General features: G+C 38.4%; 1 long non-coding RNA gene across 1 annotated transcript in view; it reads right to left on the reverse strand.

Moving 5' to 3' along the window:
• LOC147999697 (uncharacterized) overlaps window positions 1-11,616 on the reverse strand; it is a 35,770-nt gene extending 24,154 nt beyond the window's left edge. The window contains exon 1 of the long non-coding RNA XR_015643114.1: window positions 11,403-11,616. This is a non-coding gene — a long non-coding RNA (uncharacterized LOC147999697). The remainder of the gene's footprint in view (window positions 1-11,402) is intronic.
• Between the last annotated feature and the right edge of the window lie 3,412 nt (window positions 11,617-15,028).

Consider the following 15,028-nt stretch of genomic DNA (forward strand, 5'->3'; position numbering starts at 1 on the left):
CAAGGCCCTATCATGCTGCATATGGCATGATTGTCTTGGAGTCTCTCCCAATTCCTGCCTGCTTACAGAGACAATCACAAACCCATGAATGGAAAGCTGTCTCTTGTAGTGAAGCTCATTTGAAAGGGTAATTTTGGCTTAGCTGGTCTCCTGGACCTACAGCTTGTCTTTTAAGCTATAACAAGACCCAAACTGGGACCTAAACAAAACATAATGTAAACTCAACCAGAAAACTCGGCCGGCCCTTAAGCCTTGATTCATTTCTTTACCTCTGACATGCTCCAAGCTCTTAGTCACTGAAGGCCACAGCTGGGCACGTCTGCTCTCCATCACTGAAGCTATCCTGTAGAAGTCAAAGAATGGAAACTAGAATTCTGAATACTGTTTTCTAGCTTCAGCGTGTTTACTAGGTAACACGATCCACATGAACACAAATATTAGGGTACCTCTGCATGCTTGAAGAATAAACATTTTAAAACATAATTCAGTAACTTAGGTTTTGCTTTGTCATCAAAAGAATATTATGCTGTAGAATTTTTTCCCCACAATTGAGGTGTCCACTGTCAGACTGCCTTACATGCAAGCACCTGCCTTTCAGCTATATCAGTACTGTAGAAGGTGCCAAGGCCACTTACTAATGGAGAAACACAGCCACAAGATAAGCTCTATCAGCACAGCAGGAGGGAGAAAGAATGTCAGAATTCCTTCATTTCTGACAAAATGTATCAAAATGTATCAAGCCAGATACATTTCTTGTAGGTTCATTGCATTGAGCCAGTTTGCTGGACTAAAGATTCCAGATTTGTCTCAAGTGTTCTCCTGGACCATCTTCCATGGGGCATGGGTTGTAGGGAGTCAGGATTAAAAGAAGTTAACTAGGCAGATGGAAAACAGCTCTGGGACCTCATTGGGCACTGCAAAAGAGGCCAAGGGTCAACTTGTCTTTTTTTATCTGTACCTTGTTGATTTTTCTTTTTTCCCTGTAAAACACAAGTGTGAACTTGTTAAAAATCTAAGAATATCTAGTCTCCATAGTATGTTTAATCTTTTACCTTCACACCAAGAGCTTCAATTCTGCATCCTTCAAAGATACTTTGTCTCCTTTGAGCTCCTTTGAGTCTCTCCAAGCTACTTTGTCTTACACAGGATTTTAATCCTAATGTCCAACAAGGTCAAAGAGAGTCAGCTTCTGAACTCACAAGATGAATGTTGCAATGGATGGAGAAGAAACAAGGGGGAGATTACTGCCCAAGCATGAAAATTCTATCTTGTAGACTTTTTTTTTCTCCATAGCCAATAAGGTTTATGGATTGCCATGAAGAGTCTGATGCATTAAAATAAGTCTTTTTACAGTTTTTTTCCCATTTAAGCCTTAGACAGGCAGCCTGCTGGATTGGACCCTAAAAGTCAGATTCACTAGTTTTTCAATTTAGTTTGTTAATAGCCTGCCTTTCATAAAAGCATCAGACACAATCACCCCAATCCCTAAATCAATAGGATGATGCAGCAATGCCTCAAAGAAATGATATTTTTGAAATAAATATATACCATTCCACCAGGCCCGTTTGACATCAAATTTATATACTCAATAAGAAAGCACAATTAATGGTCCCGAACTGTATTTTCTTTCACCTATTTCACATTTCAAGAGGCACGGGATTTCTTGAGAGAAAAAAAATCATAAAGGAAAGAAAGAAAAAGTGCAAACAAGCAGTCTTTTCATAGAATGAGGGTATTAAAAGTAATTGTGGACAGTGGGTACCTCCTCAGAACCTGTTCCTGTTTCCAGTCCGATTTCTCATTTTTTTTCCTCTGCTATCAACTTTGTAGGAATGGCTTGCATAGCTTTGATGCAGATCTGGGCCTCTCTCCACCCTGCCTACCCTATTTCTCAATGCATTCCACAGTATATTGTTTAACATGCCTCTTCTTCATGGTACACGTCATCTCCCTAGGAGCAGGATTCATGGCATTGTGTTTATCACTGAACCTCCTTCTGATTAGTATCCAAAATATTTTTTCTTGCTGTTATTGTTGATTTGATGTTATGGTTAGATTCTTATATTTATCGTTGGTTTCTAGGTAGAGTCTCTCCCTATATAGTTTAAGCTAGATTTTAACTAATGATCCTTTTGCTCCAGTTTTTCAAGCAGCTAGGAAAGTTGGTGTGACTATTGTACATAGACACAATAATTTCTTGAATAAATAAATAAATAGATGAATAAATGAATGAATGAATGAATAGATGCACTACTTCCTCTTCAAGCTCTGTTGAGCATGAAATTATGTTTATAAAATAAAATTTTATAAATATAAAATGTGTAATTGTAAATAATTACATTTTATTATGAATTATAATAAATATATACATTTACAAATTATAAATATAAAGAAATATAAAATGTGTGATTACATATATATGTGTATATATGTATGTATATATATATATAATAAAAAACAAAGGCTATGGTGATTACTCGACGGTTATGAGCACTTTTTATGGCAGATGAGCCTAGTTTGATTTGTTCCACATACATGGTTGCCCACAAATGTCCATAACTCCAGTTTCGGGAAATCTGTTGCCCTATTCTGATTTCAGTGGGTGGTAGGCACACAGGCAATCCACAGACTGACATGTGAACAAGATAAAATAAATATGACAATAAAATTAAAATGAAAAAGACTAGGAAGAATATGTAACTCTGTGTAGTAAATCTATTGATCAAGAGACACAACATTCCCTGTGTACTCTTCATGCCTGCATGTGACACACAGAGAATGAAGACGACCCACACCCAGAGAGATGGGGGAGCAGAACAATATAAAAGAAAGAGAGATAGAACAAGAGGGAAGCCAGGAGAGGAATATGAGGAAAGAAAGGTAAGATGGTAACAGAAGGAGGCAAGTGGAGCAGGGCAAGAGAGAGAAGAGATAGAGCGACAGGAAGGAGAGTAATGGGAGAGGGAAGTTGAAGAGAGGATGGCTGCTAAGAGAAGAGAGGAGACGGAGGGCATGGTAACTGGAGAAAGTTGCTTCGTTCCTCAGTGTCCCTCCTTGCTAAAATAATTTCCATTCTGATTTCATAGGCCTTCTCCATATCTGTTTTCTAATTACTGCTTATATCCATCAACAATAATCCAATAATCTTGTTTGTATTGACAGTGTACACGAGAGTTTTAGGAACTATTGCTCTGAGTCAGACTAAGTGCTTCTACGTATTCTAGAATTTCTATTAAGGACAGACTTCTATTTCAGTTACTCTCAGTTGCTCAGCTTTGAGCCCCACATGAAGATTTGACTGTAAGGACAGCGGGGCATGCTATAGCTTGGTGAGGTGCACTTTGGAAAGACTTGTCACAAGACTAACATTAGCTCTTCCACCCAGAGAATCATTTTCCTAGACCTTGCCATGAGCACATCTCACTGTGAGAATCTGCTTGGTATATTGTGTTGTGCTGGGTTCTCAAGGCATTCCGATTGATCCAGCTATCTCTGTTGTTGGACTCAGAAAGTTAAGACCAATTGCACAAAAGAAAAATATCTGATTATAGTAATGGTAGATTTAGGGGAAATACATTGTGCTAGAATTAGTGTATTAGAACATTCTGCCTTATGCACATCAGATCAAATGAGGGAGTGGGTAAAACTCTTAGGCCTACATTGAAATGGATATTAAAGTATTTACTTAAACATTTCTAGGCATCTACTTTCTGAAAGTATTTCCCTTTTGGAGGCTGGGTGGATGAGAATTGAATCTTGCTACAGGTTACTAGTTTTTATCCTGGGCCTGATTCAGTTTTAGAAATTCCAGTTTGAGCTTTATGTAGACACAACAACAACAGCAAAACGATGAAGAAGTAAAGGTGACTGTGATGGAACTGACATTATAAGCAATTCCAAGACAAGTTCTGAGTTGAAATAGCGTGTCTTCCTAGATAGCTCCATAAAGCTACTGTGCTCCCAACAAAGGACTATTCCTTCTGAACAGTAGATGATTGGCAGCATCTATGGGAGAATTTAAAGAAAATAATGTGTATCCACTTTGTTGAAAGAAGTTATGTCAAAAAGTGCAGCAAAAACAATGAACACATCCTGGCTTTCATCCTGGGAAAGATGATCCCTATATAATGAAATATGCCATAAGTGAAAAGGAACATAGGAAGGAAGGCTTGTAATCAGTGAAGTTGGGTGGTTATGCAAGTTGTAAACATGGGAAGACCAAAACCTGGTGTTGCTATAGGTATACTTAAATAATTAAGTAAGGTGGTAGAGGCATGTGCCTTTAATCCAAGCATTTAGGAGGCAGAGGCAGGCTTATCTGTAATTTCAAGGACAGCACACACACACACACACACACACACACACACACACAAACACACACACACACACACACACACACATGCACTCACTCACACACATAAAATCCTGTCTAGAAAGGAAACGCAAAATAAACATAATACCAATAATAATACATATGATTATTAATAATCAAGATGATTGTTTAAAATAATATATATGTAACATCATACATAATATAATTATGATATAATATGATAAAGATATATGATTTATAATCCATGATATGATATATGAAGTGTGATATATGGTATATGATACATGATATGATATATTGTATATGATTTTAAATTGATGTTTATGATATATGATTGATGTGTTGTTACGACATATGGTTGATACATGATGATATATGATATATGATTTATAATGTATGATATATGTTATCTGCTATATAATATGTAATATGTTATTCATGACACATGATATGTGATACATGGTTCAAGCTATATGATTTGATATGTGATGTGAGATAGGATTTATGTGATATGTGATACATGATATGCAATAATAGTAAAATATAATACAATATAATGTAATCATATAACAATAGTAATTTGGTGATAGAACCTCTTTCTGTTCATGAATAGTTAGCAGTCACCACTTCCCATATACTCTTCCAGATTCTGTTTTAATCAAAGTAGAGCAAGTATCTCCTTTAATGTTTGCAACTGTACTATTGAAGTGGTGCTCTATCATCACTCACTTTCCACAGATGAGGATACTAGGACACACGGAGGTTAATAACACAAGTGCAGTCTTACAGGTGTCAAAAAAATTCCATCTTCTTGAGCTTCAGCCTGAGACCAAAATAATCAAATAAACCTTTCACTAGTGGTTCTAGCATAGCTTCCACACTCATTTGCAGTGACCAGGTGGTTGTTCTCAACACTGTACAAAGGTAGATCAATTCCAGCATCACTATCTAGCAAGTGCATGTATATTCTACTGTAATATAAAGCAGCAAAAAAAGGGAGATCATGGAGACTACAGAATATCTAGGTAGGGGCAGATCTAGTCTTACAATCTTTGGAATTAGTTCCGTGGCCACACTTTTATCATGTCTCTTAAGGCAAATATCTTCATGATATGCAAAATTCTTTAACTATCCACTGTCTATTGTATCCTACACAGTACTTCTACATAGTGAAGGTGTTGCTGAAATTTAAACAGAGATTTTTCTCAAGTTTGTTGTTGAATTATTTTCATTTTTCCAAACCCAACCTCTAAGATGAGTAAACTAGAGAATTATAAATTAAGAAAGTTTCTAACACCCCAAAAATAAAATGCCTACTGGACCCACTGATCTTGAGTTTCTTGCTTTGTATTTAAATCTTTCTGAAGACCAGGAATGAGGATGTTGGTTCCTGGATTTTCCTTTTCTTTGAGCTAGATGACTGACCAGCTAGTAGAGTGTGAGAAAGAATGAGTCAGAAGGTGAACTTCCTGGAACTTCACCAGGCAGGTATAGAGGCAATGACCACTGCAAAAGCAAAGGGAATATCACAAGAGGAGAGAGAATCATGCAAAGTAGAGAGAGGGGAGCATTCTCCTTAGCTTCTAAGTGATTTCCTTCATCTTATGTCTATATGCTCCTTTTCTCCCTCTCTCCTCTCTCTCCTCCTCTCCCCCTCTTCCTCTCTCCCTCTTTCACTCTCTCCCTCTCTCTCTCTGTCCCTTTCCCCCCTCTCTCTCCCTCTCCTCCCTCTCCATCTCCATGCCTCTATCTATCTATCTATCTATCTATCTATCTATCTATCTATCTATCTATCTATCTATCTATCTATCCATCTATCTATCTCTCCTATCTCTCCTATCTCTCTCTGTGTGTATGTACATGTTTGTATGCTTATGCATATTTATATGTATGTATGTGTGTAAATATGTTCAACACTTTATGGAGGCCAGAGTCAAGGTCAGATATCTTCCATAATCACTTCAGACTTTAGACACAGACTAGTACTCTGAACTTGAAGTACACCAGTTTGTTATCCTGGCTATCCAGCATGCCCCAGGTAATTTAGCATGTTTACATCTCTGGCACTGGGATAGGAGGTCCATACTGCCACCATACCTAACTTTTATGTATCCAAACTTAAGTTTTCTTGCTTGTATAACAATCACATTATATCTGAGCATCTTCTTAGCACCTCTAATTCCCATCTTCAGTGACATGGTGAAACATATGCTCATAATTGCATGCAACAGGTAATGAATAAAGTATTCAGATCCTTACTTTTTCCTTACTCATGATTAGAGAGCTTCCTCAAAGCCAAGACAATCTTATGATGAACTAGCTTTATTTAATTCCACACATTGTCTTTATAAGAACAGTCATTCTATTTTCTTCACATTTTTTATATATTGTTGTGACTTGTAAAATAACAATTAACTAACTAGTATTGTTCATTTTCAAAGTCATATTTACTGGCCTCTATGCTGCCTCCAGAGGCTTTGGTGAATGTAGACTATGAACATATATCTAAATGCCATGTAGCAAGCTAGCTACATTTACTACCCCGTGGTACCATAGAGCTGAGTCTTTTGAATAATCAAGGTATTGATAGCATCTCTGATTTTATGTGCCACTATTTCAAGTGTGACCTACTGACCTGAGTGCAAGAACAGTGAAGTGGTCACAGAGGGAGGGTGCAATTTAATTTAGAGTTTATTTCTGAGCAACAAAGGAGCTTGCCTACTACTTGTGTTTTTTTTTTAAATTCCACTCAGCATATTCATCTCTGTATTGTTATGCTTAAAATCCTCATTTGGCAAAGAGAAGAGTTTGCAGTTAAAGTAACAGAATTTGGACAAGGCTTGAAAACCTGAGGTTTGTGAATCTTGTGTGCTCATTGGAAGATAAGCAAGAACTGAGATTAACTTGGTATGAAGGGCACCTTCTCCTAGATGTCCATACCTGTAGGAAAGGGAAATGGATAAAAGGTTAGCACACAGTGTGACCTCACAGTCTTCTGAATGAGTCATCTCATTATGCCTTGTCATCAGAAAGCAGATCAGAATCTCCCACAAAATATACGCATCAAGACTGGTATTCCTTTTGAGGGAATTAAAACATATAAATTCAAAACATTGCACACTCTATCAAGGAAGATGCTGGTGTCCAGGTTACTTTGTGGAAAGGATGTCATGACCTCTGAATTAAACAGAGCCAATTTTTGAGCTGGGCCACCACTCCTTTTTCCCTTGGGACATAGACTGATGTTTTGGTCCAGATTTAATTCAATGCCAACAGATAGAATGTGTTACAACTTACTCACCCAGGCTTGTTATATTAACTCTTATATTAATCCTTACTAGGGCAAGTACTCTCTGGTGAGGGAAATCTCTAACCATCATTTATATGACTTTAAGTTTATTGCTTAGGTGATAAGATTCTTTACATACATGTGATCTCTCTCTCTCTCTCTCTCTCTCTCTCTCTCTCTCTCTCTCTCTCTCTCTCTCTCTCCTTGTCTCCTTGCACAGAGGAGCAGGATATCACACATATAGATACTAGGTTCGTTCTCTATTAGTCAGTCTTGGATTCTTTATGGACCGCAAGATCTGTGCATGTCTGACAGAGAGGTAAATCAGTGTTTGGACTTAGATTACACATTTACATTTGAGAGAGCTGCTGCTTATGGCACCAAGGCTAAGATCTTGTACCACTTAACTATGCCACCATCTGGACTTCTTCATAGTCCTCACTCTTCAGTGATTGCCACCAACAGCTGAGTCTTCATCATACTTTACAAATATCCCCCACATACAGAATCTGATGTTCTACAAAGAGTAGTCAACTTTCCCCCAGATCATTCCCGATGCTTAATTTTGTCAGCTTTAAAGAATATATAAAATCACCTAGCAGCCAAAGCACTGAGTACGCCTGAGAGATTATTTAAGTTAGCTTAATTAACATGATTAGGCCCACATTAACTGTGAGGGGTGCCATTTCGTGGTCCAGGATCTTAGATTGAATAGAAGGGGCAACTTAGCTGAGTGTGAGCGCTCACCACTTTTAGCCTTCTGATGATGATGAATGTGGCCATCTACCTCAGTCATCAGCCACTATGCCCTCCCTGCATGACGGATGCCCTCAAATTGTGAGCCAAAGTAAACCATTCTTTAAGTTGCTACTGTCAGGGTATTTTATCACAGCAGCAGAAAAGAAATATGTATTTCCTTTAATTGTTGCTGTCCTTAACTTTAGAATGAAAGCCATAGATATCAATACTTATAAAGTGGCTGGGAAGGGATGATATAGCAGACCAGATCGTTAGCCTGGATTTGGTGTGAAGGCTCTGGTTCAGGCATGAGACTTGGATGCCCTTCATGTCCCTTCTTACTTTGCTCCAGCCTCCTCTTCTAGCCTTTTGACTTTCACAGCCAACTACAACTTTTAGTTTAAGGTTTTATTTCGGGGTGGGAGCGAGGGAGGATCTCAGTCTTTAAGTAGCCCAGGAAGCATTAGATGTGCACCATGCACCTGCCTTGGCATTCAGAGTGCTAAAATTAATGGGATCTTCTGCATGTCCTGTTTTTTTCTACACTGCCAAAAGTTAAGTTTTTGAACTAGTTTCCATAACTTTTTTATGCTTATTTATAATAAGTAGAGCTGATAATGTTGAAAAAGCAGAAAACCTTACAGTATATTTTCATTTTGATATGAAATTAAGGAGAGCTCAATACATGTTAGAACTGGACACCATAATAACTGGACTGAACAAATTTGCTATGCACAAAGCTGCTTCACCGAGCTTGTATTTATGGAATCTCGTCATTAGACATTTCTTTTCTTAGGGTCACTACAGCTAAAACTAAGGTTGAAAATCCAATGACAGCATGATGCAGTAGAGTTCCTCTGAGTCAGAGTCCTTCCTGAAGCTACCTGTTAAAGGATCTAGCATTCCATTAATCATTTATTCATTAAGATTACACATGTCTGCCTTCATATATCTCTTTCAAAGTAAAAAAAATGCTAAGAGAAAAAAGATTCATTAAGGTATTTCCCATGTGTAGCACTCTGTTAAGTAAAATTCTAACGATATTATTTTTCTTTCAGTATTCAAAAAAATAAAACCCCACAGCACACACCCTAACAAAATTTCAGAGATCACAGCTACCCTCATTTTTCTGCTGAGTGAATTAGGATTAGGTACAATATATGCCTCTGGAATCACTACTGTAGTCGGTCTCTGTGCATTTTAATATGGCTTGTGACTCTTTCCTTCCTTGCATCCTTCTTTCCTTCCTTCCTTCCTTCCTTCATCCCTTCCTTCTCTCCCTTTCTTACTTCCTCCTTCCTTTATTCCTTCCTTCTATCCTCCTCCTTCCCTAACTATCCCTCTCCCTTACTCTCTTCCTCCCTCCCTCTCCTCTTCCCCCTTTCTTTCTTCATTCCTTATATTTGTCCATCTATCCATTCATCTGTATTTCTGTCTGTCTGTCTGTCATTCCCTGCTTATGTGGGTTTTGTATCCTTGTGTGGTATCTTTGTTTGGTATGTGTGTGTGTGTGTGTGTGTGTGTGTGTGTGTGTTGTACAAATATGCCTTCCCAACATATTCCAATAGAAAACCAGGTTTCCACTCAAAATATTTTTCTCTTTGGTTCTAATGATTTTAGATAGAGTGTCACACTGAATCTAGACTACATTAGTTGGCTAGACTTGTTAGCTGTATAACCATAGAATATCTGTCTCCACACCAGTAACACTGATATTTTAGATGTAGCTGGCTTTTACACAGTGCTAGGGATTTCAACTCAGTTCTTCACAGTTCAAACATAGCCACATTTCAACTCCCATTCTCTCTAACTCTCCCTGTGCCTTACTGTCTCTCCCTTCTTCTTCCCTTTCTTCTTTCTTTCTTTCTTTCTTTCTTTCTTTCTTTCTTTCTTTCTTTCTTCCTTCCTTCCTTCCTTCCTTCCTCCCTCTCTCCCTCCCTTTCTCTTCTCTTCTCTTCTCTCTCTCTCTCTCTCTCTCTCTCTCTCTCTGTCTCTTTTCTTCCTCATTTAGGCCTGTGCATTCATTTATCTGTCTTTCGGTCTGTCTTTTCCTGGGCGTATGGGGTGTGTGTAGTTGTGGGTATTTTGTTTGTTTGTTTGTTTTGGATTGTGTGTGTGTATGTGTATGTATGTGTGTGTATGTGTGTGTATGTGTGTGTGTGTGTGTATGTGAGAGAGAGAGAGATCAAGAAAAAATAGTTATTGAAACCTCAGCTTTCCAATTTAAAATAGTATTAATATGCCATATTTCACTGATGATCAGGATGATTAAATGATATAAATCTCAGTGTATATAATAATATATACTTTGTTTATAGTAATAAGGAATTCGTTAAATTTAAGGTCTTCCTGTTTGGGTCCAACTGTACTCACAAAGAACCAGAACACCACAGCCTCAGCAGGCAGTCCTGCTACTACTTGCTACCTTCTTCACTGGTGTCAAGAAGTCCTCAGCTTTGTGTCAGCCTGGGAGTTCCCACAGTAAACCCAGTATTATGAACTAAATCTATGATACATTCATGAGATTACACCATATTCCTCACAACCTCACCTCTTGCTGTGGGGGTAAAGAGAATTTCTAGTAACTCCTGATCATATTAATGAATATTGCTAATCATTATTCATGCAGGGACTCAGTATACCTACTTTTTCTTTCTATTCACTGATCTGACATCCCCAAACCCTCAAGGTTGGGCTGTTTTATTAAACTGTCTGTTTATTATAGTAATTGCATTCCTTGACAGCTTCTAGAAAATAGCTGGTGAAGAGCCCAGGAGTAGAATTCTAGTCTCATGTACAAAGTACACAATACTCATGGCTGCTGTATTCTGGATAACCTTTGTCCGGTATGTTATCAAATGACTGGCATTAATCTATATTCATTGTTGTGATTTCATTAGTTTAATATTTTGCTCTGACTTATTCTGACAAAATGTCTTCTATGTAAAACAACAGAATAGCAACAAAACTAAAACAAAATAAAATTCAAACAGGTGTGTTGGTATCTTAGAGAGTTTCATGTGTCCAACATCAGCTTCTTACCTGGAGTCTTAGTTCCATGCATCCTAAGGAGGCTGCTGACATTGTCTGCTTGTGATCATCCCTAGGACCTGTGTGTATCTAGTATTCTATGAGAGAATGAAAAAGTATTTCCATACTAATGTTGCTCTTATGGCTTCAAGGGCTAGACCAAGAGATGAGTAGCTAGTGACCAAGAGACTATAATGTCTTATATTCTGCACTGCATGCCTAGGTGGTTAGGCCAATGTAAGGACCCTAAGCTCTATATTCTAAAGATGAGCTCATAGAGAAGACCATTGTTTTTATGTTCTTGTTGGTTTACTTTGTTTTGCCTTAACAACACTGTTTTTCCATGACAAGGCCCCAAGGAGACTGAGAAGAACACTGGTGTTGCATACTTCATGCATCGGGAACTTGTTCATTCCTCACAATTGCTAAATTTCTTCCTCTCGTATGATAGCCACAATCACCATACATATTGTCATAGGGCAGAGGGCTGTGAAAGGTACCCTGATTCTTGGTTGAGATAGGTCAAATCCCTGGAGATCCTAAAACAGCCGGCACATTCCCAGTCTCCCAGGAGATCAAGGCCTCACTCTCTGCAGCCCCCCACATACTCCTGTAGAAGGGTTTGAGACAGACCAGTCCCATAAGGCAATGCCCCCAGATGAGGATGTGTCCACAAGTCACAAAGGCTCAAGACAGACCAGTCACAGAGGAAACCCTCCAAACCACTCCTCCACAAGTGAGAAAGTGACCATAAGTCACATAGGCTCAAGATCAGTCATAGAAAAAGGACCATGCCCCTGAATATATAGATGAGGTCTTCTCAAGCTTTCAGGCCAAACCAATAGGAAGTACCTGCTGTCAGACACTGAGCCATCCAAAATCTGGATTTCAGAATCGTGTTGAGGATTAAAAGTGTACAGGAATTATTCCGTCGTCTGAGAGCTTCTTTCATAAGGGCTGTAATACCACCACTTGCGGAAGTGATCTGTTTTCCCAAAATTGCTGCCAGAAGCTCCCCTGCACCCTTGCTGGCTACTCAGTCTCCTGCTGCCTCAGCGCAGTGTAGCAACTGAAAGCAGCAGTGGCAGCCACAGAAAGGAGAAGGACCAGCAGCAGGAGGTGGCAGGAGTCCCCCCATCCCTGCCTGAGTTCTCTCCCCATCACCTGAACCCAAGCAAGTAGCTGTGCCAGAAATCTCCATGGAAAGCCCCAAGCACCAGATACCCACATATATTTTGTACTTAGATTTGACTTCCTTTCCCGAAATCTTGAATTGGGTTTTCTTCTGCACCTCTGGATATGGGGCAAGTGTCATTTTCTCTTCATTTGATGCCATGTAGTCACTCTCAGTCTTTTTTCCCCTTTTATTGGTTACTTTCTTTATTTCCATTTGAAATGTTATCCCCTTTCCTGGTTTCACCTCTGAAAACCCCATATCTCATCCCCACTCCCCTACTTTATGAGGGTGCTCCTCCACCTTTCCACTCCCTCTTTTCTCCCAACCCTGGCACTCCCCTACACTGGGGCATTGAGTCTTCACAGGACCAAGGGTCTCTCTTCCCATTGATGGTCAACAAGGTCATCCTCTGCTACATATGCTGCTCGAGCCATCAGTTGCTCCATGTGTAGTCTTTGGTTGGTGGTTTAGTCCCTGGGACGTCTGGGGTGTCTGATTGATTAATATTGCTTTTTTCCTATGGGTTTGCAAACCTCTTCAGCTCCTTCAATTCTTTCTCTAACTCCTCCATAGAGGAGCCTGTTCTCAATCCAGTGGTTGGCTGTGAGCATCCAGCTCTGTATTTGTCAGTCTTAAATCCTGGATGTGGTTCCAGCAATATGCTTAACCTAAGACTGGACCAACTTTCAAGGGGGAACATTTGGATAACTTTAAGATAATTCCATAATTTCATCTTAAAATATCAAGTATTTTTTACCTATTGTACTGTTTCTATGAATTTATTTTTAAATATGTGTTTGTACTCATGTCAATCAGAGAGATGTTGAGTGCCTGGATCTGTAGCTACAGATGGCTCTGAGCTGCTCCTCATGAATACCAAGAAACAACCTCCAGTCCTGGGCTAAAACAGCAAGCAATGATGGGATCCAAGACCTAGTTCTTTCAGAAACAGCGGTCACCCTAACCCACTGATCCAGTCCTCCAGTCCTTTATCTAAAATAATTCTAAATTATTGTTTATATATTCTTCTCTGGTTGATTTTTATAATAAACCCAACCTTCATAGACATATATATCACACATTATCAAACATGTATACCTTCTTATAAATGAAAATTTCAAATTTAGATATTATTTTCAAGTACATCAACATATTCAGTGTATAAAGTTAAAAGAATGAGAATGTAATCTTGGGTAAAGTTCAGAAACCCAGTCTAAAGAAGGAAATGAAGGCTTGGCTCCAGAGGATACAGCACCGTCTGAAAGTAGGGGAGGGCTTGTACTCCGAGGCACTTTCTCCATGAACTACAATTGCTGTCACAAAATATTTTGATAGGTGCTCACTCCTGCTTGAAACTTGGTAATAAATATTTGTCCAGACCCTAACACTGATGTCCAAAGTTTACAATGCACATATTGCATAAATATATGTTGATAAATAAACTTGGTAGCTGGTATATGAAATGCATGTAAACTCTCTTTTTTAAGCAAGATTTGAATTTTATAGACTGTAAAATATGGATATTGCTCTATTTATCTTGATGTACCTCTGTAAGAAGGTGGCTGCTGTGATTGGAAAGTCATACCATATAACTGAAATAAGGCACTTTATTTGGGGTTTAGGATATTCCCTGACCAATATGTATAACCATAACTATTTTGAAAAATTAGTTGTTCATTGCATAAATATTTTCAAGAGGCCTGCCTGGAATCATGAAGTGTTTTATAAATACTGTGAGAGAAGAGGGACTGGTTATTGCTCCAAACAAAGGGCTCAGGGTTTGTTGGCTGTTGTAAGAAAAGAGTCTTTGATAATATGAAACATAGAGGAAACATATGATAGAGGATAATATGAAACATAGAGTCTTTGATAATATGAGACATAGAGGAGCCTAGGATAGTATGATGCACAATTTTACAAAATCAAGGACTCATTTAAAGAAGTCATACTTATTTTCAGAGTATTTATTTTGGAAAAGTTATTTAAAACATAGTGTAGGTCATCAATGGTAAGATATTCATATGACTTTTTAAAACATATTTCCTGTCATTTACTCTCTTCTTCTCCGTCTATATTTATCTCTGCCCCATATCCTAATTAGAGTTTCTCTCCTTCCCATTTTCTAATCAGACCACTTACAGCCTGTCATTCCTCTCTCAATTGTCCTGTCTAAGAATGCTATAATATATGTAAATATGTTTCTAAATATAAATGTATAGTTTAAGTGAAATGTTCTCACCTGGGTTGACAATGCTCCCTTCAAGAGCCACCAGACATAAGAAATCCTCTTTGGAGTTTTTGGTGGTTTTTTAAGAGATTCCACAAATACTATAATCTATTGCTAATGCCATTAGTTGCCCCCAGAAATGGAAAGTAGGTCCTTATTGTTGAGGGTACTATGCACTTCAGACACAGGGATCTACACCTCTGATCTAGAACTGACAGGAAAACTATGTGCCAG

This window comes from Rattus norvegicus, chromosome 18 (genome assembly GCF_021556685.1).
Source record: "Rattus norvegicus strain SHRSP/BbbUtx chromosome 18, alternate assembly SHRSP_T2T, whole genome shotgun sequence".
Lineage (NCBI taxonomy): Eukaryota > Metazoa > Chordata > Mammalia > Rodentia > Muridae > Rattus > Rattus norvegicus.